Raw genomic sequence first — 26,359 nt, forward strand, 5'->3', positions numbered from 1 at the left:
TAGAGTTACTTTACAGAAGCATGTGCATTTATATTATTATTGATCTCACATCTGTACAGAGTATATAATTTCTTTTGCATCAGCGGATACCATGACTAAGTAGCATTAAGAGTGAAATGGGTATCACAGCACAATCAATATTTTGTGCAATTCATCTTACCCACAGGATTCTGCACAGTTCTGTGGTAATGGGTGAGCAGCAGAAACAGGTGGGAGCTGCAGACAGGCGTCTGCAGCCACAGACCTGCATCTAAGTAGTGTACAGCAGATGGCCATCCACCGCTGACTTTGATACCCAAACACCGTTTAATATCTCTACAAGGGATATGTAGTTGTTTCTATAATGAAAAAATGTGTGTATACACACACGCACAGAAATAATCAGTGCTTCCCATTCACTTAAAACAGCATTCACATAAGGAGAACTTTTATTACAGGTATTTTCTTAATACACTTGCATTTGTCTTTTGTATTCTCTCTTGCATTCACTTCAAATGAATAAAAATACATCCTACTTGGCTTATAAAACATTCACTTATTAAAAAAGTTGATGTGAACTTGTTTGAAAGACAGAAACACGGAAAAGAAACAGCAGAGTTGTAATCATGCACCAGACTCACACTTGCTCAACTGCATACCCAGCACAAAGGCATGACTGAATCCACAAATCCTACATATATTTTTGTCATATAAACTGAAAGCAAACCTCAGTCAGGTCTAGCGGCAATTGAACCTGAGGACAGGGCTTTGAAGGATAGCATGCAGCCACAGGCTGCAGTACTCACACTCATCTTAAAGGTGGCTGGACATTACAAACCCTTTATGCTTAATGAGCTGCTGCCTAATAATTTCTGTAATTATATGCTGTCTTCAACTAAGGGAAGAATCTGATGGAGAATGGAATACATTGTTAAATTACTATAAAAGTTAAATCTGGATTAAAACAAGTATTCTGATTGGTTATGCATAAGGTGAGGAGGCAGGAAACATGAAAAATGTACTTGCAGACTCTGGAGGAGAAAAGTACAATCTTAAAAAACGTGACCAACTTTAAGTTCATTTTTCTACTGGCTTAAAAGAGACTAAAAATAAGGAGGTTTTAGTAAAACAAATCATTAAGCGTATAAACATGAAAAGGAGTTTTCCTATTAAACAGCATTCATACATCAATCACCAAGTAACAACAGGCAAGGAGCAAGTGCACTGACATAACTCAAACTTCGCTATTTCAATTAGACAGTCCCCTAACAGATGATAATCCATCATTTCTTGGAGACTGCAAAAGTATCAGCACTTCTTTTAGCACTCATCTGAGAGGAAAACAAGAAAACACTGTAAAAGAAATGAAAGGCAACATTCCCCCCCCCCCCTTGCAACCCGACAGAACAGGTGCTCCTTTTTATGAACAAGGGAAATACTTTGCTGTCACACTGAACTCTTACTCGTTTGTCCCCATGTACTGTGTAGGGGTGGTTTGCATTTTTATAACATTTCACATAGAGGAAACCAAAGGACAAGCAGCACGGCACAACAAGAGAAGTCCCACCTTTATCACCCTCTGCTTTTATATGTGTGGCAGAAGTAGGCCTTTTTCTAATTTTGACATCAAGCTTACATTATATTCCTCTGCTCTCCAGAATTGTTATCCAATAAGCTTAACAGCTTATTGTACAGAAACAGAGGCAATTGCTTCTTCAGAAAGCCTCCTGTGGAACCTCCCAGTCCCCCAAGCCATTCTATGCAGACCCCACAAGCCCAAACAGACTAAAGATAAGCTGACAATGCAGAATTATTGTCAACAACTACATTGGGTTGGACTAAGGGTCCATTTCATCCTGCACACAATAGAAATCAGAAGTGGAAACCTGGGAAAGGGTGTAGGAATACAGATCAAATAAACAGTGAAATCACCATGTAACACTCTCTCCTACCCCAGGTGAAGGTACAGGGACAACTTTTTTCTCTTTGATTCAAGGTGTAACTGAAGTTGTACTAAATGCAATGCATCAAGTCAACACTGGTCAATCATCATGGCCCTGGGTTGCCAATCAGGCTTTCCTGTACATTTCCCTGTCCCCACTCAGCCTTGGTTGCTCATCTCTACCTTGTGAGCTTTGGGAAGCCAAGATCCTTGCCAAAACTCACAAGTGTGCTTCCCAGAATGACACCTGATCTAATCAGGAGTTTCCTTGTGCCAACATCACACAGTTAGTAGCGGGGCAAGGGCTATTTTAAGAAAAGTAAACCAAAATGGGAAATGGTGTTAGTGCTGGTGAAAGGAAGCTCCCCAGTACAATCATTTTGACTTATAAGTAAAGTTAATCAAGGAGCCACCTTTAAGGTGGGATTTTTCCAAGTTTAAGCTTTTATCATTATATATTTAGAGACTCTTTAAAATGTTAAAACAATACCAAAGACACCCATGACACAATTTTATGTTGTCTAGGACTTCGCATATACTACATAAACAAATTTCCCTACCCAAAACCAGCACTAATGCACTCGGTCTTAGATACAAGGCCCTGCTGCAGCAGGCACAGTGCCTTACCTCCATTACATCTGCTGGCCTACAAGACAGTTCCTGTTCTTTGGTGTTCTGCCAGTATTTCTGTCAAACACATTGTGTGCCAACACAAGTGGTAACAGGAAACTCCACAAAAATTCATGCTGTTTTCGGTTTTGCAGGGCTGCTGCGCAACACAAGATAGAAAGGGTGGTGGACATAAAACAGAAATGCAAGCAAGGCTCAATGCTCCATCAGTCCTACAAAGCAGGTGCATTAGCAGGACCATTAACCCATAAAAGCTACTGAAATCATGAAAGTCGAGGTATTCCCATAGCCAGTGTTTGCAGGGTCAGGCACTGCCCCCTCTTTCCCAACAGTATGTTAGTGCTACAATAAGCCTATGATTTCTTCCATCAAGCCCCGTCTCAGGTTCAAGAACTGAAGGCTGATCCATAAAATTTTGTCCTTGCCTTTGGTTGTCCGCAAAAGACATACTCCTGGATCAGCTATAGTTAAGGTACCATGATGAAATGGATTCTAATCAAATACAATTTTTTTCTTGTTGCTTTGCCTTTTGAGCACTTGTCTATTTGTCTGTCTTACATTTCTTGCATTGTCACCTCTAAAAGTAAAACAACATGAATCCCAGCATCCTGCATCACAACCTACAGAATATGGCTCTGGCTCCGAGAATATACTCAAAGTTTTTATTCATAATACACACCATAAGAACAGAAGAAGGAAGCATTTGATCATTTCTGCCCCCTGAACCACACACCTTGAGATAGTAACGCAAAGCATGCATGTGGTCTTACACAATTTCCTTTTCAACAGCAAGTGCCTTTTGGTTTTGTTAGTCTCCATCTCATTTTCTCCTGCTACTTTTCCAGCCTTGTGCCATCAGATGTTTAGCTCTTCACATTTCACCTCCAGCACTCTACCTTGTCACCTTCTTGGTTAACACGTTTATGAACAGACATACTATTCCTGCTCTCCATACCATTTCTCTGCTTATTGATAACAGCTCTTGATGGCCATCATCATCATCATGGCTTGACTCTGCGAACAAAGATTTGGGAAGGGCTTTACCCATGCTTACTACAAGCGCGCTGATGACTAAAAAGGCCAATGTGAGATAGGCAAATCCGGCTGCAAAAAGCACAGCAAAAGGTCTCCTTGGGTGCTATCAAGCAGTGCTCTCCTTGAAAAAAAAGGCTGCTTGGTCATTCAGGATGTTGCCGAACAAGACTGTCATCTCCTGGGTCAGTCTCGAGCAACCACTGTCCTGAACCACCTGCATGCAGGTCTGCGACTTCCAGTGCACCTTATCACCTGCCGTTTCATCCCTCGCCTATCGCTACAGGGCTTTGAAAGTGTGGGTAAACCCTTCGGGCCTGCACAGTGGATTTTTTTAGGTGAGGCACAGCATGCGCAGAACTGGCCCCACCCTTTACACCTGAGGTTTATCTGCCAGGGCCTAGCGAGCTTGGACAGTGACAGCAAAGTCCTCAGGTCGTCGGTTTGATAAGAGTATCCTTCTCTTAGATGGATAGCCTTACAGGGCTACACGAGCTCCATCTGCCCAGGTTTGAAGTTAGAGTTGTCCTTCTCCTAGGATGGTTGCCCAAAGGCTAGTGAACCCATGCTGCCCACGGACACACTTTGTCTGACCCTTCAGTTGAGACCTGTCTGGCATGGGAGACCCTACCGGAGGCATGTGCCACCACCGGCACAGCTCCCAACCTCACAAGGGCATGTAAGCTCTTTCCCCACGACAAGGGGGTGCCCGCGAAAGAGGCTCTTGATGGTAATGACTCAGGAAAAAAAAACAAAACAAAACAAAACAAAAAAAAAAACATGCCCAGGCTCTGCTCCTACCCCAAATGAAAAGAATTAGCTAACTCCACCTAGACAGCAGTGCTAAGAGAGAGCCCATGCAATACGTCCTTTGCTGGGCATCATGATGGTCAGCATTACTCTGAACTTCTTTGTCAATATTATTCTTTAGCCCAAGCTAAATCCAATTTCTCTGCAGGCTCCAGTTTATACAAGGTAGCCTGGGATTGTAGGAAAGGATTGCTGTGATGGGGAGTTGAAGTTGGGTGACAACCAAAAGTCAGATGTGCAGGAGAGGCGTAAACCTCTTAAAGAGGGTAATCAGAAAGCCAGAAAGACAAGTTTTCAGCTTTGTCTTTTCACACATCTATGATTATGGCTTTTAAAGCCACAAGAATCCTTCTACAGCATTCAACAGTATTAAAAAAACATCGTACCTCTAAACATCTAGAAGCTAAATCCTAGACTTGCTAAGCTCAACAACAAAATTCTCCATAACTTCAGCAGTACCCAGTTTTGACCCCAGGGTATAGAATGCAAATGCACATAGGAGCTAAACATAATCTGTGCTGACATTTACATAATTTCGCTATATGTAAACAAATCAATGTAGCCACAATATTTGATTGTACTTCTGTCTTCCATGACCAATGAGTCAGAATTGCTTGTGTACAGTTATTAGCAATATAAACCTGCAATCAATCAGCACTGTCTTCACCCTACAGAAGCAGGAAGAAAACAGCTACAAAAGCCATCAGGAAATAGCAATAGACACCCAAGCCCCAGGACTGAACTGGGAGCATTAGTACGTGTCATAGACAGCAATAGGATGCTCTTCATAACTATGAACTTTAATGTTTGAAAAGCTAATCTGTTATGAGAGCAGAATTAAGCTCCTAAAGTTCAAGTTGATCAAGGGATTTAAAAAAAAAAATAATAATCCAGATTTCAGTCTATTTAAAAATAAGTAAATAAATTTCAAAGCTGAGAAAAGCGACTTGTTTTTATTTTTCTGACAAGGCACAGAACAAGATCAGACTCCTATCACACTGCATGCCACAAAGATACCATCATGGCTGCAAGGAATCTGAATAGGTAACTCCAGTCACAGCAGCCCCATAGCTTCTCATGAAAAAGAGCTGTGGTCTCCCAGCTCCCTCCCTGGTATACCATTCACTACACCATTTTTCTGCTATTCCAGCAATATCTGGAATCACATACATTTTTTCCTCCTTACCAAATTCTTTGAAGATTATTATCTGGTGCATGCTTGTTCTCCTTTATATTGCTTCTCAATATTCCCAAAACCTTCCTTGCGGGCACTAACTTCATCTCAGCCTTTCTTGTACAGATCTATAAGAAAGCAGCAACCAGTATAAAGACCAGGGAATTACTAAAGACAGATGTACACAGCACCAAGGGTATATTCCTAAATTTCCGGGTAAGTACAACAAACACAGCACCTTAGACCACAGTAATTTCCATTAGTTCTAAACTTTGTCCTAGAGTACCTCTGGTGACTAACCAAATGCTCGAACCTCCTAGAAGTGCTGGCTAATGACCTGGTAGGAATGATGAACTAGAAACTGGTAAGCCAACTTGTAACCCCTACCACCAAAAAGCATAAGTCTTCAAGGATGAAAGTTAATTCCCCTCTTCTGTTTTCCATCTCTTCTTCAGCATTCAGAGACGCAAAACCAGTCATGCAGTCTGATGATACAGAAAGGTCCCTGCACCTCCTCCAACACTTTTATTCCCCTCAGCACTGAGACTAGATCAGCATTCTCAAAGACAGCATCTCAGCTCAGAGCTCAGTCTGCACTTGCAAGAGACCTTATGGATACCAACTGCAAAAGTTACATGCTACTTTTTTTTTTTAACACCCAACCAATAGTACTTTCAAAGCAATTAAACTGTTCCAATACAAAACACAATTCAGGCACATTCATGAGGTGTCACAAGAGCTGGCATCAGGTAAAGAGAAAGAATGGAAAATTACAGATTGGGAAGAAAGGAACAGGAAATTGAACATCTGAAAAAGCACAGAAGTCACAAACTTAATAAGAGTCCACAAACAGGTCAGAGCAATTCACCAGGTAGCAACCAGAGTGAAGCCATGAAGACTTCAGGGCCACCTTCATTCTTACTTGTAGCTTTCATTCTTCAGGATATTCAGTCACAACCAAAATCAAAAGTGGAGCTGATCTCACACGCTTGGAAAACCCACTGCAGATTTTTTTGGGGATTATTTCCTTGGCATGGTTAATTTACCTTTCATTCCACCTCTGCCTCTCACAAGCACTGCACTAAAACTGTCCTCCGGCTTGTGAGGTGCTTGAGACTATATCTCAGGAAGCACCTAACACTAATTATAGCCAACAGCAGCCTCTTATGTGCCTTTTCAAAGCATATGCTGATGCAAAAAATGCCCAGAAAAGAGAGTTGTTTCTTCTGCATTTGGCTTAAGGCAAAAAAATACAGGAACAAGACAATTATCCTGCTGTTTACCTAAAAATATAAAGGATGTGATAACAAGAAATAGCAAGCAGGTTCTTCATGTGCTTTCTCAGGATAGCAGTAGCTCTTAGGAAAGCAGAATGGAAAAGAAGGTAGGAGATAACTGCTATTAGGATGCTATTCTCCATCACAATCTTTTGACATTGGTAGGATCATTCCTGTATCTGATATATAGTGCTTTATTTCAATATCAGATATTTAGACTGGTGGGTTTTGGCACCTCAGTGTTCATTTTGAAGGGCAGGGAGCAGGGGAAAGCCAGCAGTAGAACAACTACTTGTCTTACTCTCAGTAATTGTAACAGGAGCAAAGAAACTCCTCATTGTGCATTGCAAGCCAACATAAACCCAAAAAAAACAAGAGTCCTCAACCCGTCATGCTTAATGAACGTTCTTGATGAACTTCACCTTCTTCTCTCCAGTCTCCTCTAGACCTGTGCTGCTGCCCAATCTGCTCTGCCTACAAAGCAAGGCCAGGGCAGGGCCTGGAAGAGTTTGGACCTACTTTTCACCCAGCAGCAGCAGCACTGTGTGCTGATTCTGCCATATTTGCTATTGCTTCAACCTCAGTGCCCTCAGAAGACCAAAACCCACAGGCTTTGCATAGCAAATCTTCCCTGACTCAACAGGAACGCCTTCCAAATCTCAACGCTGGCATGCGCTGCACGCCTATCTGCAAGAACAGGATCTCTGCTTGCAGCCTCACAGAGGCCTCCTGGATGGCAGTCAAAGCATGGGGGAGGAAAGGCTACGCATTTGTTTACACCCTCCACAGCTGAAGGGTAGGAAGGGAGCTGGGAGGGACAAGCCGGCAAAGACAAGGAGCACATCCTTAACTACCACTTTCAGAGTGGCTGAATCAGCGTCGGGTGGATGGCTATTTACTGCTGACACAGAATTGCAATAAATCACTACCTTTCTGAAGCAACAAGGAAGTTGCAGGGGTGACTGAGTCATTCTCCACCCTGACGCCATTCCAGCAGCAGAGCCATGTACATCCCCCAGCTTTGGGCTGTGCCCATGGCCCAGAAATAGCTTTTAAGCCAAATCCTGCAGTCATCATTCAAAGCTGAAATGCTTTATATACACTCAGCAAGAATTCATGTATGTATTTGACACTGCTAAGAGTAACCAGTGCGTAAATTATTCATTTAACAAAGGAGTCTAACTACAAGAGTTACACCAAGTATGCTATCTTTTCTGACCCACATAGAAGCTAGTAATTTGCATTTTATGGAACCACTTTGCATAGACAACCAATCTTAATGGCCAACAACATGATGTACAAAAATTAATAACTGAAAAGCAGTCATCAGCACTGTTATTTGTGTTACAGGTAACTCACAAACCTCATTAAATTGTAGTATTAAATTTCTAATGACCTTCTGAAAAGCTGTTCACTTTGACAGTCTTTTTTGTAAGGCATAAGCTTGCAGAATGCCAAGCAATTGCAGAGAAGTATGTGATAGCTACCCTGTGGGAGAGGACAGGCAAAAAAACACTGTCACAAAGATGTCACCCTGATCTCCCTTTGGCTGAAGAAATGACTTTGACTTCATGAACCAACCCCCTCCTTCCGGCTAGTCACTTGACCAGGCTTCTCTCACAAATTGTGGCCCTAATGCCAAATTAATCCTACTTCATCCAGTCCCCAGACATCTAAGAAGCTCCAGCCTTTTTTCTTTCAAATCACTGGCTTTTAAACTATTTCTGTTGCAGCACCCAAGCATTTGCTGTGGATGAAGAAAGGCTCAGAGACTAGCATAGAAGTGTAAAGGCAAACAAAAATAAACCACAAAGCCTGGGTTTTTCACAGTCTTGGGGAAATTAGGTCCCTTGAATCCCCATGCAACTCAGTGAAGAGTCAAGCACATAATTTTCCATTATGCTTATAAAAATCCCCAAATAAATCTACAACTAAACATAGCTTCACAAGGCTAAGCATTCATTATTCTCCTAAATGGTGTTACTAAGCCTGAAGCCTCTTACTCTCTCTTTTTTTTTTTAATAAGGAAATAGTCTCATTCTTCCCAGAACATCAAAGATTCATAATGCTAGTAAGAGGAAAATCCACCTCTCAGAGTCAGGTCCTGTCATTGGAGAAGAACAACAAACCCTATATTCTGAGCTGACAACCATCATGATCTGCCCATTAGAGTTGCGTCACTCTTCCCTGATTTGTCATGCTGATGGAGTCTGTCTGTTTGTGTTGGGGATGACAGTCACTCCTCGCTGCTGACGTCTTTGTTCAGGGCTGTGCCGTGGTCTCAGGTACACAATCTGCTCCAGAACATGCAGACTGGCTGTTGTCATTTAAAAGCTTTCCTGGCATATTTCTGTAGACTAGAACAGGAAGATTTGGGGCAGCCAGAGGCTGATTTATCATCCTGCGAGTGTAATTTGGGCAGCTCTTCCAAACAAAACATTTTCACTGTGATAGCAAAGGCAAACTCCCCCAAATTGAATTTGTATGCTGGTTAATTAATATCCTCCGCGGCAATGCTCTAGACAAAAGAAAGTGCTGCCCTCCTCCCACAGGCATCAAGACTTTTTAACCTCAAAGATGCACCTTATCTAACATGACCACAGCAGAACGGATACAGCTTCCTCTTTTAAAACAAAACAAAACAAAACCATAGGAAAACCAACATAAATTATTGTTCTCTGGGAGGTTTTGATTTTCATTTCAGTAGCACTGGGCAGACACTTTTTAAACGACAGGCTCCTACACCTGAAAATTAGCTAGCAATTTAAAAACATAAATTGTAAGAAAAAACAACTATATCTTTGACTTTTGTCTTTGAGTGATAAAATACCAGAGACAGTACTAGAAAACCCTGGTTGGCTTGCTTTCACCTGCTAATAAAACAAGTCCCTGAAGTACCTAAAGTTTCTTCTCTATGTATTTCTGTGGTAGATTAAGGGGAGAGCTGACAGATATGCTCCTCTGGATTCAGTCCAGCTTATTCAGCATCTTCAGTTTTGCTATTTCAGATTCCTGCAAAAATAAAGGCTCAGATGAGAAAGCTGAGCCTGTGGGCATCCACCAGACCTCAGCTACTGTGTGTATATAATAAGCACAACTGCACCGGAAGAAAAGGAACAGTATCCTCTCCTTCAGCATCACATGGCTGACCACGATCAGCAGCCCAAACCACATCTTTAAACATCCTTACTTCAGAGAACACTCTGCTGCTGAAGGTAGCTTCCTGGTGACAGAGTGCTGTGTAAATCCATCTGCAACAAAAGACCAAACTCCTGCACATTCTGTCAGTACATTTATTACACATCAACTGCATTCCCTTTAAGATGCAGCCCAGATGAGCAGGCCTGTAGACAAAATTAAGCAGCAGGATTCAATCTGCATATCGCCAGAACAGAGAAACATCTTAGTCTTCCCTAAAAGTTGAACCTGAAATGGGCTTACAGCCCGTTAACAGCCCTTAAAAAGACAACATTTGCTTTGTTTTACAGGCAATTCTTCATTCAGACTGTTTTCTAGTAGAGATGTGCAGATACCAATATTCATAACTTCACTGAATAGCAATTTAAAAGGAATTCTCCAAACAGAAAGGCAAACTTCAACAAGCCCGTTTCCCCAGGAATGGCACACTAACATGAGCACATCATCCTGAAACCTGCAATGTTCACAGAAAATGCTGCTGTCAGAGTAAGAGAGCAATTTGTTCCTTCCTCTGTGCCTTCCTGATAAAACAATCTCCCTGTCCAATATCCTAAATTGTGCAGGCTCTGCAAATATAATTAGCCACGACTCTAAAATGCAAAGGTCTATCTGCCAAACATGCATAATCACATTAAAGTTGCTTTCCTTTTATTAATAAAAACTTGGGATGAGATGAGATAAAAATCCTAAGGAGAAAAGTCTAAAAGGTAAGTCCCTTCAAGTCACCAAATAAAGAGCTGTCTTTGTGTGGATAAACTCTATTATAAAAGCACAAGCTCACCAAGGTACCTTTATGTCCTGATGTATGAAATTATTCCAGCTACATATCACTTTACAGAGTCAAAGGGGTGAGGCTATGGTATTTATAGATACGTTCAGGGCTAGAATTTTGGTTAGCAACAACACAGTCACGGCCTCAATGACTAACACACTTTTGGGAAAATGCCTGCCTGTATATATAGATGCTAGAATTTTTCTCCTATATTATACCTATTTCATTTGAACTTGCTTCTTATCTTTTTCACACTTCATGGATAAAGTCTGTTATTTTCTGCTAGAGGTACAGAGACAGAAGAAAAATCAGACTGAGGCCACTTCAGTAGTAAGAGGAAAGAGTCTGATGTAACCCTGATGCTTTCAGACATGTTCAGTGGTTTGGGGCTGGCTTTTTTCTATTACCAATAGCACTCCACTCAAAAATGGGACCTCAGTTTTACTAAGCATATGCCACACATTAAGAGATTAATCTCTGCAAACAATTCAGATAGATAGAGCTCTGTAAGAAGCATCAATGGCTTTCCTTGATGCAGGTAACAAATTAAGAGCTCATAATGGTTTAAAAGCCTATTTCTCCAAACCTCCAATCCTGGGCCCTGCCTTAAAGCTATTCATGACTGGACCGATACTCCAGTTAAATCACATGGCATTGGCATCTCTTTACTCCAAAATTACCTTCCTTAGGAGCAAGTGACAGCAGACATGCTGTTGGATTAATACTCTGTGGGAGATCTAATCCATATGTATATACTGTTGTTGTATATAGACACATTTACATAATGATGCTATTTTTAAAACAAACAGAAAATGTTTGTCTGGTCAATCTCTACTATTATCCCACCCATAAACCAGTAACCTGAAATTCCATCCACTTTAATCATGGTTTACAGGCTTGAGGGTGGAATAACAGTAGAAATTACAAGATGAAGGTTTTCTTTTTGCTTTAAAAACATGGACATCTTCCCCATTTTTATCAGACACTGCCATAATAAGAAATAAATTACCAATCTTTGGAGGGATTCTTTTAATGCCCCAAATATAACTGCCATTGCCACCAACACCAAAGCCTATTATAACAAACTGTAACCCAGATGGTTCCTGTAACCCAGACAGACTCCACACACCAGTACAAAAGCAAATATTGTAAGTCAATGCACAGTCAAAAGATCCTGCTTCCCTACTGCATGAAGGAAAAGTGGAATTTAAAACACAACTTGCTAACACCTGCCCATTTCTGAAACAGTCCAGGATGGCATGTTGAAAGCTAACCTAAACAACAATTCAGGGGACAAGTCATTGTTTTTACTGTATTATGCTTCACTTACTGGAGTCTGTATTTCTTAACTTCAAGCTCTTTAATACAATTTTTAAATTCTGTTACCTGCATCCTTTCACATTCCCTAAAATGCTGCACCACATACCTTGCAAAGGATTATTTTGGTAAGAACGTCAAGCAACACTGCTGAAGTCACCCCATGGCACACAGCAATTCTTGTCTGAATCGTTCTGAATCAAGACTTACTACAATCTGCGTGCACAATGTACATCTGTAGAAATCACAACACTTATTGTATTTGAACATTTTTTTGCATGCAATCACATAAATGAAACAGCAGTAACAGCACATTTCTATGAAAGAAGACTGTAAAAGGGGCTGGGAGCATGCCTTACTGCAAACATATAGCAGTTATCTTTATATATGTTCTAAGACCCATTAACATCCCCATACATAATTTTCTATGTGAAAATCTAAAAAGGAAAACACTCATCCATAACTCAGAGAAAATCACAGGGTAGGCAGTTCAAATGGCAAGCCATAAACCAAAATAAAATCATTTTCAGGGGACACAATTATACCAGAAGTTCACTAACACAGGAAGTTGTGAACACTAATGCGAAATGTTTCACTAGTGTGAAACACTAAGTTTCTCAAAACAAATTAAGCATTTTTCAGAGAATACAATCCATCAGCAGCTATTATACCCAACACTGTGCTGGTTTTAGTCGGAGTTGAGTTAATTTGCTTTATAGTAGCTACTATGGGGCCATGTTTTGGATGTGTGCTGGAAACAGTGTTGATAACACAGGGTTGCTTTAGTATTGCTGAGCAGTACTTAAGTCAAGATCTTTCCTGCCTTTCACAACACCCCATCAGTAAGTAGGCTCGGGGTGCACAAGGAGCTGGGAGAGGACACAGCCAGAACAGCTGACCAAAGGAATATCCCAGACCATATGATACCATGCTCAGCATATAAAGCTGGGGAACGGAGGGGGGGGGGGGCGTGACATTCAGAGTGGTAGTGTTTTGTCTTCCCAAGTAGCCACTACATGTGATAGAGCGCTGCTCTCCGGGGGATGGCTGAACACCTGCCTGCTGATGGGAAGTAGTGAATGAATTCCTTGTTTTGCTTGTATGTATGGCTTTTGCTTTACTTATTAAACTTTATCTCAACCCACAAGTTTTCTCACTTTTACTCTTCTGATTCTCTCCTCCACCCCACCACGGGGGGAGCAAGCAAGTGGCTGCCTGCTTTGCTACCAGCCAGGGCTAAACCATGACACAGTCTCAACAGAACTGCCAGACCAAATAGCAAGACTGCTGGAAGGGTTTACCAGGAGGAGGGTAACTGTAGTTTCAGTTTTCCTATGCATCTGTAAGTAGCCCTATCAGAATAGATACTGAGCTAGACAGATCTCCAGTCTGAGCAAAAATAACTGCTCTTACTCAGTACATAAAATTGAAGACAAGATACCAACCTGTTAATAAATCAGAGCTGAAGTAGATTAGCACCAGTAAAAGAAATAGCCTTAAAATTACTGACTGCATATCACATTCCACACCATCCCTTCTCTGAACGTCCTACAATAATACAGCCTTAACAATATTACCTATTCCCAAAAGTACCTCCTTAGATTCCAGTTTACCCTAAGTGTGCTTGTGTACATTTAGTCCCAAATACGTTATACAGCATAAAGATCAGCCAGTAGCATTGTGATAAATATTTGCAAGTGCATATGAAATCCCTTTGCAATTAGATGCCTGCTTGTGTAGTATTAAACAAAGCAAGGAAATAATAATTTTAAAAACCGCAACCTTTCCAATGTGTTTTTAAATGTGTATCCAAAACTTAGTCCTGTTCCATCATCTTCCTGAAGGATGAAAGAGCAGCATCCTTGAGGGTATCCTACCTTTCCCTGAACAGAACAAGAAGGTTGGAAGAGCCAAGCTTCCCGCCAATACAAAGCCCTCTAGAAAACTGACTGCCAGGAGTCAATTGTTCCTCCTTTCCCCTAAACACTTGACACCATAACATACTAAAATAACAGTGGGCATATTTCATGCTACAGTATTTTTAAAGCATAGTCCACTTAGAGAACAGAGCGCACATGAGATCACTGCATGGCAACTGCAGACAAGGGTCCGAGTGAAGTGCTGCACACACAGGCACAGAGAAGTCCCTGCTGTAAAGCCAATAAACACCTCCCTCTCCTCCGTGCGTTCCAGCTACTTCCCCCACATCCCAAGTTTCCACCATCGCCTTTCTATATTGCCCCTTGACTCCCCTGGCAGGGTCCCACTTCTGATACACCAGCACTGCCTGTACTGTCTACTCCTGCATTGACCTTTGCCGTGCAGAATGCACCTCATCGCCTCCTCTCTGAGCACATTCAGGGAGACAAGCCTTAAAAATCTCTCCTGCAGCAATGCTGCTTCCACAACAAGAAGAAATAGTCAACTGATTGAGGGGCTGCCAGCTTCAGCAAACGTGTCTGGAATAATATTTTTTTCATTGAACAGCTTCCAGTTGAGCACTGGTCATCTTCCTAGAGCCAAAACCTGCACTGCAATTAGAACAGAGCCTGCTCAGCACCCTAGGCATGATCAGATTGTGCACAAAGACGTTTGCTGAGGCCTCTGCTTGTCAACTAAATGAAGCTGAAAGTAAGTTTGCCCATGCATGCAAGGCAGCACCTAACACACCGCAGAAACTCCTGGAGTACAGACAATCAATAGTAAGTACATTTTAATTCCCAGTTAGTTTACCAAAAACTCATTTATTACATTGCTGTATCCACTCATTGTGGTTTTTGTCCAATATTTGCAATATGCTAACTGCAGCATACCTCTCTGATGCAGTTGCCCTAATCTATGATGTTATATATATCATTTGTTCACCCAAAGTTGAATGATCATTTCAACCTTTGTTAATCTGATGGTATAACAAACTACAGCAGCCTTAAATAACCAAGCTGCTCTCTCCAGCAGAGATCAGTTGAAGTCACTCATTTCAGCACCCCAGTTCTTTTCAAAAAGAAAATGAAACGGATATTGGAGAAAGAAGAAAATAAAAGCACCTGGCCACTGCTTTCACAGCTGTCTACCATACATATCATGGAATATCGCAGCATGCAGATGCTATGTACTAACTTCACACCTGGGACAGGCTGCAAGCACAAGGTGAAGCAAAATGTTTTCAACTGCTGAACAATATTGTGCAATTAAAGCACATTCTGCTAGATCTTATTCACGGCTCCAGCGCAAGCTCTTATGCAAACTATACAGCATGGATTTTCAAAACAAGTAATTGCACATACATAAACTAAGGCTGTAATTTACATGGCAGATCCCATAAAAGCTTATCTACCGCATGATGTCACACCCGTAAATTACAACTTAAAGTACCAGAGGCAACCTACTGCTGTCCTCCCACCCCAAAATGAACAAACATAATTAATATCAAACAGTGCTCATCCATGCCTCCACTTCTTGGAAATAAACACACATGAAGTACCTCCCAAGACAGAGTAGTATTTAAGGATTCTTCGTACAATAAGAAGATTAATAATTATTATTGTATTGCATCATCACAAAGTATTAAATCAAGCTGCCTCATCATACAACGCTTAAGATAATAAAAGGTTAAACAACATCAAGCAGTACTGGTGCACTCCACTCATATCAAAGGGCAAACACCTCAAGCCCCCATACATGGTAGATCTTCAGAAACATATAGCCCTATGGCTATCACCAACAGCAAGTTAGAAAAGCAAAATCAAAACACACATATTTCTTTGAACAGACTCAGGACCAGAATTGAAATCCAACCAACCTGGGCATGAGGAATGTGAAGGGCAGGCAAATGGTAAACTGAGTAAGGGGAGGAACTTGTTTTGGCATCTCTCAATTTTAGTTCACCAATCCATGATCAGCTCATGAGAAATCAAAAGGCAGTATTGGGAGCTAATATGAAACCGCCTATTGACTGCAGCTGGCTTTCTACAGCACACAACAAAACTAATTCTCTTGACTGATACCCATGGTGACAGCTTCATCACAGAAGTCACAGACAAGACAGGAATCAGCAAATGACTCTCTAACCAATGCATATTTGAGTACCTTTGTAAGGGAAAGCAAGCTAAGTATCTCTGCTCCAGGCACAAATATCTGCTCCTCCAAATCCACAGACAGTCATCCACAAATCTAACAATCCATAGATAGTCATCCACAAATCTAACAATCATCCCAGTGCCCCTACAATCTGCCTGTGTCAGGGTACTACGCACACAGCAGGCCCTGCACCAGAGAAGAAAGAGGCTTCAGTGAGTCTGTCCACCCCAGCTCGGTCTCTGCCATCTCCATCAAGCTCAGCCCGCACCAAATTCCCCATTTCTGCATGTTATTGCGAATCTGACATCACATCAGTGCAAGCACAGTCTGACATCTACAGTTAACTCAGTGATGGTGTAAGTGCCGCCTGGCTGACAGACATTTGGTGTTGCAATACGCTTGCTGCTGAACCCTTGAAAGCGGAGATACATATACACATAAAACCTGCTACAGAAGCCTCGCAGTGACTTGTTCCTTCTCCATGAGGCCGGCAGAACTGCAGCTAGCTACGTCCCTCCTGCGACAGGAGGGAAATGCAGCAAGAGAGCCCCCGACTCACTCCACTTCTGATCCGCTGCCACGCCAGCACCCCCAAAACAAACAGATTCCGTTCAAACCTCAGGCTGCCTGCCCGGATGGGAAAACCTTGTCCATCCTGCAGCCATTTCGCCTCCAAGCTGCGAGCCCCACGTCCCCCCTCCAGCCCCGGGGTCTGGCAGCAGTTGACGAACTGCGGAAGAACGCAACCGCCCCCCGCACAAAGCCCAGCGGGGTCATGAATTAAACATCGCCCGGAGAAGGAGGAAGGGGGGTAATGGGGGGTGTCTGGATATAGAGAAAGAAGGGAATAAAAAGGCTGCGCGGCGGCCGGTGGACGCGGTGGCGGGCACGGCGCCACAGAAGGGACCCCCCCACACACACGCCGGCCCCGGCCCAGAAGGGGGCCGTCGCCCGACCCCTACCCGTCCGCCACCGGCCAAGGCCCGGGCTTCCGTGGGGGAAGCGGCGGCCCACGGCCCCCCGCCCGCGGCTGCCGGCCCCCCTCCGCGCCGCTCACCCCCGCCGTCACCCGGGGGACACTCACCTCAGGAGCCGCAGCTCGGAGCGTCTCCTCCGAGGCGGAAAGCCGCCGGCAGGCGCCGGGCGCGGCTGGGGGCCCGGCCTGGAGAGAACGACGAGGCGCAGGAGACCGAGCGGCTGCAAGTAAGCGTGCGAGCGCAGCGGCAACGGCGGCAGCCGGGCGCGGACCGACCTCTCCGGCGAGCCGGGGCGGGCAGAGGCGGGGTAGGGGCGGGGCGGAGCTGGGCACGCCCCCGGCCGTCGCGGCGGGGAGAGGCCGCGGAGGAGGAGTCCCCGCGTACCGCCTGCCGTCACCGACTCGGGGCTGGGGCCGAGTGCTCGGGGCTGCGAGCGGCAGGAGCGGCGTTACCTCAGGCGGAGGCTGGTGCTGGGATCCCCTTCCCGGCCGCCGCCTCACGCCAGCGCGCCTTTCCTCTGCGGCTGAAGGGACTCAGTGACCCACTATCACTCTCGGTCTGGGTGCCGGTGGGAGGCAGAGAGGCTGTCGTGGAGGATGGGGACCTATGCCTGTTTTGGCAGGGCGGGTGCAGAATTGGTTGGGATGCTGCAGAAGACCTTTAAAAATAAGAGTATGACGTTAATTAAAATGGTCTCATAACCCTCCACGAAGCCGTTGTAAATTAGTATTAAACGTGTGCACTTTCAAATGCTTTGTTTCAAACACAACCAACAGGCAAGGATAACATGTCGTTTTTATAGTTATTTTGGAAGTCCTTCAAAACAAATTCCCACTAGCCAATTTGTCCTTCCCACTGACTGTTGGGAATGAAGTCGCACTGATTATGAGCCCTGTGCTTTTTAATTATTTGACAGAAATCTTGTTTACATGCAGGGGTGGAAAAAGTGCAGGGATGGGACCTTTCCAGGTCAAGCTGTCATTAATACACTGGCTGGTTTTAAGCGCAGTGTTTGCGTGAGCAGTTCAGTGCCCTGAAAGGACGACAGTTAGCAGCACAAGGACATTCCCACTCCCTCTTCCAGAATTCTGTACCCATCCCAGCGGGTGGTCTGGCCTCTCCTGAGGAATAAGAAAGGCTCAGCACCTTCAAGCATCCGCAGTATCTCAGGGTAGGAGTCTGAGTATATTGAAGTCGGAAATCACCAGGCATCTAGGCAAAGTCAGACGTGCAAAAATACAGACCCCTGTGCCTTTGGTGTCCTCCCACTCAGCAATGGGACAGCAGAGCAGTTCACGTATCATGGAGGGTGTTTTTTTATTTCCCCAAGAATGCAGTGTCTATCAGCTTTATTGCAGCGTGAACCCAAATTTCTGCGGGTAAATCTGTGGGTTTGTATTCACAGAGGCATAGTTTCTCATGAAAATGGTCATGGACTGAAAAAAAAGATGGAGGCTGAGGTGAAGCTTCTTTGAAGATCCAGTTATGAAAGCTTTCTCACACTGCTTCTCCCAGGAAGTGCTACCATGTGAACTAGAGAGATTCCAGCAAGTCTTCCTTCTTTTCATCACTTACAGTTTTAGTATCTTTCAATAATCCAGGCAGATATGTTTTCATCTAAGGACATTTTTCCTTAACCATCAGGAAAATGTTAACATAAATAAAATAAATAACAGTTTGTTTGCCAAATCTTTGGTCAGATCCTATTTGCAACCATTTCTACCTTCATCCTTCTAGCAATGTAATTATTTTGGTCTGCATTCACTACTAGAAAGGATAGACATAAACAACATCAAGAGATTCCAAAGAGGAAATATATTCAACTAGAGGTTGACAACTTTGAAGTGAGCCAACTTTGTTTTTCACCCTTTGCACTGCAGAGAGCCTGATATTGTTTCCAGACACATGGAGCTTTTACAATGAAAAAGGTACAATTGCTATGCCACTATAAGCTGTGCTTCCAATGAAAATGACCATGAAAGAACAGCATAAAGCAAACGTATTTTGTTTAGCGTACCCATACAAACCTCCTTGAAGTTTTCCTTGTGATGTGTGCAGCTAGTCAACATTCATAATATAATTATTTACATGTAAATCCACTTCCTTTGTACAAATTTGTCAATCAAGTCTTTGTCTACCACTCTCACATAGTCAAAGATATGTCTAAAAGCAGAAAATAGATACTTCCTTGATTTCTTATGTTTGTTTTACTCATTTTTGAGATGGGCCATTGCATACTGGAGAGTTAGTTTTAGAAGCTGGAAGATGATAAACAGTGGAAATAATTTCTGATATCCATAAGATATTTGGTATCAAGTGTAGCCCATGTCAATGAAGCCTGGTACTCCGTCCCTGCCTAGTGGTGCCTGAACCAGGTACTAGTTCATTACCCCAAGAATAAATTATAGTTTTAATATCAAAACCAGGGACTGGTGATTGTTCCTGCAAGAAGAGGATAACTTTCACCCTGACTTTTTTGTATAGTACAAAAGAAATCAGCTTTCCTGATTCAGTTCTCCTGCTACTGTGGGAACTGATTGACTTGGATCTGGGGGAGCCATGGACTAAAGAGTTGCTAGAGATAAATATTTGCAAAGACAACATTCTTACTATTAGAAAAAGAAAAAACACACAAGCTGCTCAAAATACTTGGAAAGGAGAAGGATGATGATAGAAATTAGTTTTGAGAGAGTTGGTGGCTCCAGAGGTTGAACTTGGTAGTCTTTTGAAAGAAGCTCTACCTTTGGGGCAGATTCTGTCACACTACATTTTGGGACCCTTTCTTGTCCAAGGCAATTGCTTGTGTGCCACCGAAACTTATCATCAGAAAGCCCTCTCTGGCATCAATGGGAGGTTCCATGTTGACCCCAACACAGCAATGCACTAGATAGAGCAGAGTGAGTGATGTGCACAATTCATTTCCAACAGTGCCAGCAGGCTTTAAAGCTGGTGAGTTGATGTCTCAAAGTCAGAAATTTTGTACTAAGAGGTTATTTTGTTGGCTTGGTCTATGCATTGTTTCTATCCTGATGAATCCGTTTGATTAGAGCATGATTTTTACCCAGGATGACATATATTATTTCCAATATGGATGCAGTTGTAGTGAGAATATGGACTAGTTTTCTAATGCTTGTACTCACATTATACTGTGATAGAGCACTTACATTCACAGAAGAGCATTTTCAGTACAATAACTATATAGGGATTGTTAAAAGTGTTACAGCTGATGTATGTGTAGAACAAGCCTTGATGTGAAATGTGAAATGTGAAAGGGAGCTCTGGAAACAGGAAGCCTCTTAAGAGAGCAGTTAAAACAGTGGTGTAGAAATATCAGTTTGTCCCATTTATAAGGAAAAAAAAAGAAAAAAAAAGTTATTTGGCTTTTATCAGATTCCTGCAGTGAAATTGGTGGGTATGTGTGTGTGTGCCATATATGTTGTCTAAGATACGTCAATACAGCGATGCTGTAGGGATCTGTTTTCTTTTCTCCTAAAAATGGGAGCACAGTTCACTCATCTATGCCAAAGGTGTACATGGCATACCTGCATCCTACTTGTTACTGGTAAAAATTAAACCTTTCTTTCAATCATGTTACAGCTTTCTGCTTCAAAACCTGAAAATTGTTGTAAATATCAAAGTTATTTGATTTTCTGAAAGGTAGTGGTGATTTCCTGATACTTTAAAAAAGCTCTACATTTCTGCAGTGAGAGAAATTAGAGAAGTCAGGCTCAGTTTATAGATATATAGGTGAAATTGCTGCACATTTTTCCAAATTAACATGAGTTCAAAACTAAAATGCTGTACAAACTAGTGCCAGGAACTGTTTAAAGATTCTGATTGATTTGTATCCTCTAGACCCTGCCTGCGTGATGCTAATGTAAACTGCACAACAACAAATTAATTTTCCTTTTAAGAATATTATTTCTGAAACATTGAACTATTCAAAGGTCTCTGTAAACATAATCTCTCAGGTTGTAAAATACTGTCACTGTGAAAGGACTCTGTCAGCCAGGGTGACAAAGCCCTTCCTCCATCTCCAAGGACTGGAAGAGAATCACAGTGAAGCTCCTGTGGACCAGGTAGCTGGTGCTGCTGGATAATGAAGAGAGGGCACAGAAAGACAAAAGCTCTGTCGATTCAGTTTCTGATTCTCCATGTCCTGAAAAATGTGAAGACATCACATACCAAAAATTTTTACGAGATAGCAAACTTGCTGAGGTGAGTTTGATCTTGTAAATCAGCAAGCTGCTCTTTGAGCTGTTCTGCTGTTTGACAAGTGATGCAGGAGCAGATGTGTGAACTTCCCAGCTTCTTTTTAATGGTGCATTGTATCAAAGTATAGTTTTGCATATTTAAATGATTACAAGTTAGTGGATGTTTGTTTTGTACACTCTGGCCCTGCTCACTACATTCACTATCACTATTGAAATGGAAATGGTGTTAAGCTGCAATAAAGAAAAAAAATCTTGGCTACTAGAGAATGCATTTTAACTAATAAATAATTATCTTAAAATAAATAATGCCCTTGGAAACATGAACTGCTCTCATTTACCTCACTGAGCAGTACTCCTGTTTGGAGGGCAAAAAGGATTCTGAGATATTTAAAAAGAGTAAGAGATTAATTTCACTACTTAGAGCTGCATAATTCTCCTCAACTTTGTTTTTCATATTTTTGGCATCACAGAATAGGATCTACATTAAAAACCTGTGACAGAAAGCAAATCCAGCTGTAGGAGAAGCCTATAGATATGCCTGGGAATTTTCAGACAGTCTTCGCTGATTCCAATTTATTTATTTACTCTTCAGATTCAGTTATTCTCTTTATACCTGAGCTTGCAATTAGACAGGATAAGACAAAATAGGTAGATAAGCCGTCAGATAAGCCAGACACATTTTGGATGCTGTATAAACAAGAATAAAATATCTCCGTCAGAGCATCCAATTCTGAGAGCCTAGTTCCAGATTAATGACATAGCAAGGCTGCCTAATAAGTTCAGACAAAGGCACAAAGAGTAAAGAATAACTGGGCACTTTCGGTTTTAGTTGTTCAACATTTGGATGCAGCACAGATAGTGCTAAAGTTGAGTTTCTTAGCCTAAAATATGTTTTGTGCTGGGACTGGAGTTGTAGGCCATGTGTCCATAATATAAGATAAGCCAAGCAAGATGAACTTGATTTGTGTGCATGAAGTCACAGTTTGTCAGAAACCCCGACAATTTGCTGCGCTAATTCTCTAACAAGGCAATGGATGATCTAAAAACATAGGAAATTAGTGACAAGCAATGACTGGCTACTATGGTCTTGTTTGGGTCACCAGCAAAAGATCCCTCTTTCATGGTGCAAAATTGGATCCAAAGTAACGAAAGGGATTTTTCATGTATTTTAATGCAATAGAAAAACAAAACAAAACAAAACAAAGCAAAACAAACAAACAAAAACCCACCAAAAAAAAAAGCCACCAAAACAAACCAACAAAAACACAAAACCAAACAACCAAATAAACCAAAACCAAACCACGTTCCAAGTTCATAACTAGTTGAAGGATTGTTTCAAACAGTAAAAGCTGGCATAGGTGAAATCATCATTTGTGTTCATTCAAGCCATTTATCAGCACTGAAGCTAGGGACTTTGCACCATGTGCAAAGTTAAACCTGAACACAGCTTTTATCCAATCAACCTCTCAGGTCTCAACATCTCAGATGAGCAAACAATGATTCAGTAATTAGCTTAAAGCAGAAAGTGGGCATGAGAAGCAAAGCTGCAAGCCTTGGCTAAGAGACCATGTTTTAACTGCTAGCACAACTCTGTCCTTTTCATGCATTGGAAGTGGGCATTAAAAATATATATATAAAAGGATTTGTCAGCATCACTTTTCACACCAGAAAAGAGAATACTGCTTTCACACCATTGACTTTTGAATACTTCTGTACATATGGGATTGGAGATCTCATTCACTGTTATTCATTGTATGTTATTGCCTTTTAATTTCCAAGTTGAGGAAATAAAGAAAATACATTCTTTGTCATTATGCTGCTATTATTGCAGAGAACTTAACTGCATTCAAAACAAGGCAAAGTTATGATTCCCTTAGAAATTGTAACTTGGTCCAAAACACTTTTGGAGTAATTGTTGCTATACAGCTTTAAAGAAAATATTAAACTGACAGAAAGTGTGCATTATAGTTGATAAGGGAACTATTATGTTGAATTTCACAACTTGGATGGGTATGTGATTAATCACAAATGTATTTTTATTATAATTTTTATATATAGGTTATGATACAGAGCTGTGGGCTAGGATTTTTCTGCCTTATCCTAGGCATCTCAGAGTTAGATATCCATACTACAGCTAGTCATCCATGGCTCCTTTTGAAGTCAGTGGAGAGAAATTAGGACATCCAAAGGCTGATTTATCTTAAGATAAAATGAATGACCTCCCAGAGGCTTGTGTTTTGCTGGGATAGCTGACACAAGCACAGGCAGCTAGGTTATGATGGCTAAACAATGTGAGGTGTATTCATCGTCAGGGGTCAATTCAATAGTCTTTAGGAAGGCAATCATTCCACCATCATTTGGGGGAGCTTTCACCCAATAAACATGTAAGAAGTTTTGCCTTTCTTGCTTGCTTACTTTGTTAGTCTCTATTTGCCCACCCTCTGGAACAGTCACTGTTCAACCTGGATAAGTGGAAATGCTACCACTTCAGCACTAATTATTGAAAAACATTTTCAGTTCATTATCAAAACAAACTCACTTGCTCCCTAAGCTGTTCAAAAGTTTCTTTATTGGAGGAAGAAGAAAAAAAGTTACTGAAAAAATGGATGTTCCTTCCAAAAGGGAAGGGGGAATATTGTCAGCAGTCTTGCCTTAATTATCTCTCTAGCTTGGAGACAGAGAGAGGAGTTGGGATAGCAATAGGAAGAATTGAAATGAAAAAATCGACAAGAAAGTTGTAATAGAAACTTACAACGATTAAAAAATTGAAAAATCACTTAAGAGTTCACTCTGTATAAGTTTAGTTTGGTTTGAGGCCAAATCAGAATTAGTGTTTCCATTGAACTGTGCAAAAATATGACACATAGTTTGGCTGTTATTTGTGCATGTATAAGCAGAATGAAAAAATGGTCTTCGCATCATTTGGAGCTAATGTCCAAATAATGGGGACTGTTTTGGATCTGGAAATTCAGTTTCAGTGTCCATCTCAAAAATTTATACATCCCAGGGAGAGGTGATGGTGGGGCTCATCTTTGGTTAAAAATGGCATGGAAGCATTCTGGCCACCTTCAAACCAGTGAAGGACAGTACCCAGAAGTAGTTCTTTGTTACTTGTTTTCACAAAATTCAATCTTTTTTTTTTTTTTTTTTTTTTTTTAAGTCTAAAGACTTCACCCCTCTGTATAACCTGTCTCTGAAGGACTATGCAGAAGATTTGTTGGTGTCCCTCATTCTCATGCAGGATGCAAAAGAATTCGGTAGGGTGCCCTATCTCCTGCCCTCCACCATCATAAAACAAGTTCAAATTTGGATCTCTGCAAGGAGGAGAGATGGAAGCCTCCCTGTGGGTGAACTTGTGCTTTCTGTAGCAAAAAGACTGTGTATACCCAGATTATTTGTCACCAGTGGCCATGGGGAATGGAAGGGAATCTCACCTTAGGCCTTGGATAGTTGTTACTGCAGTTTTGCCAAACCAGCTGAGAGTCACTGACAGCTTCCTTAAACTGCTGAGCCATAGCAGAAGCATGAGTCAGGCACATGACTCTGTGAAGCATGTGGATTGAATATTGTCCCAGGTAATCAAGCTAAATACAGAGATAATGCAGCCTTTTCCAGGTGGGGAATAAAGATGAAAGTCTTACTAATAGCGATACAAGAGAAGAAAGGAAATCTGCAGCCTTTATGCATCAGCTCCAACAACATCTGCAACCTGCTGCTGGTGGTTGAGGTGCTCCAGGCTTCAAAAAATACAGAGGCATCTCCCCTAAAATGAGTACTGGCCTGGGAGTCTGAAGAAACTATAAGCCAAACTTAATATTAACCTACCTCTGAGCATTGTAGCAGTGTAATTTTTTATGACGTGCAATGCCTGAAATTTTGCAAACATCTGTTAGTGAGTTTGTTGTTTGTTTTGTGCTTTTGTATGTATGTGCCTTTCTGAGAAGGGAGAGGGAAAGAACTACCAGTCTCTGAAGTTCATTGTAACTCAGAGGTCCAGATGTTATGCTAAAGAAAAGTTGGATTGAGCCAAAGTGAAAGAAAAGGCTTTAAAGATATTTAAGCAAGCTTCTATTAATGTTCAAAGGTGGAGCATTTATGTGAAGTTTAGCAAAACTTGCTTTTTATGATCTATGCAATGATAAAGGGAGATTTCCCAACTTTGCACAGCTACAATAAAGAAATACAGACTGTTATTTTCTCCATCAGTTGCTGTGGAGCTGTACTCTCCCCCCATGAGCTGCTGTCGGCAGTTCAAAGGTGTGGAGCAAACCTAAACCTCCAGTTTGTGCTATTAGTGACTTCTACTGTTGACCAAAAAGGGAAAGGCAGCTCTCAGTACCCAGTGTCCACTCAGCAAAGCCTTTCAAAAATGAAAGAACATTGTGCCATCACCTTTGTTTGAAACCTTTCTCATGGTCTTTGCACATCTCTATAACTCCTTGCCGAAAATAGCTCTGAGTGGTCTGAAAAATCTGATTAAATCTGAAATGTAAGGGTTGGCTGAAAATAGCATGGCTCGAGGTATCTGTCAGCAGTGGGCCTTGGTGGTCGCTTGGCCATGGTGTTGTGTGGTCTGAATGGATGTCACTGTGTCTTCAGATGTCTTCTTCATGCTGATCTAACCTGCAGCAGGCTTTGAGGTGTCTGGATGAGCAAGACCAGATATTTTATTAGCTCATTTAGTGTGGTGAGGGTGGAGGAAAAGAGCTGACCTACTTGTACTCTTTAGCAGACATCAACACTTGTGACTTTAGACGCAGGTGGAGCAGTTAAATGAACAAAAAAACAGTAACTAAGAGACTGAGCAGATCCCAGTTATCAAGAAGCAGAGGATAAGTGTTTTTCTCTTTCTGTTTCAATGAGGACAAAATCAGGCTCCTAAATGTCATAACACACATCCCGATGACTGGGGAACGAGACTACTTGACTCATCCCTGCAGTCACCTGTGCTCGTGTATTT

At 41.9% G+C, this 26,359-nt stretch overlaps 1 protein-coding gene across 2 annotated transcripts in view; it reads right to left on the bottom strand.

The window, feature by feature from the left end:
* The window catches only part of CUNH1orf21 (chromosome unknown C1orf21 homolog), a 121,653-nt gene extending 104,179 nt beyond the window's left edge, over window positions 1-17,474 (bottom strand). For both annotated transcript variants that reach the window (XM_062606318.1, XM_062606317.1), the window contains exon 1: window positions 17,293-17,474. The gene's annotated coding sequence lies outside the window, so the exon portion shown is untranslated. The remainder of the gene's footprint in view (window positions 1-17,292) is intronic.
* Between the last annotated feature and the right edge of the window lie 8,885 nt (window positions 17,475-26,359).

The sequence above is a fragment of the Pezoporus occidentalis genome, unplaced genomic scaffold (genome assembly GCF_034315485.1).
Source record: "Pezoporus occidentalis ecotype Australia unplaced genomic scaffold, CSIRO_AGI_Poc_V1 ctg95, whole genome shotgun sequence".
Taxonomy (NCBI): Eukaryota; Metazoa; Chordata; class Aves; order Psittaciformes; family Psittacidae; genus Pezoporus; species Pezoporus occidentalis.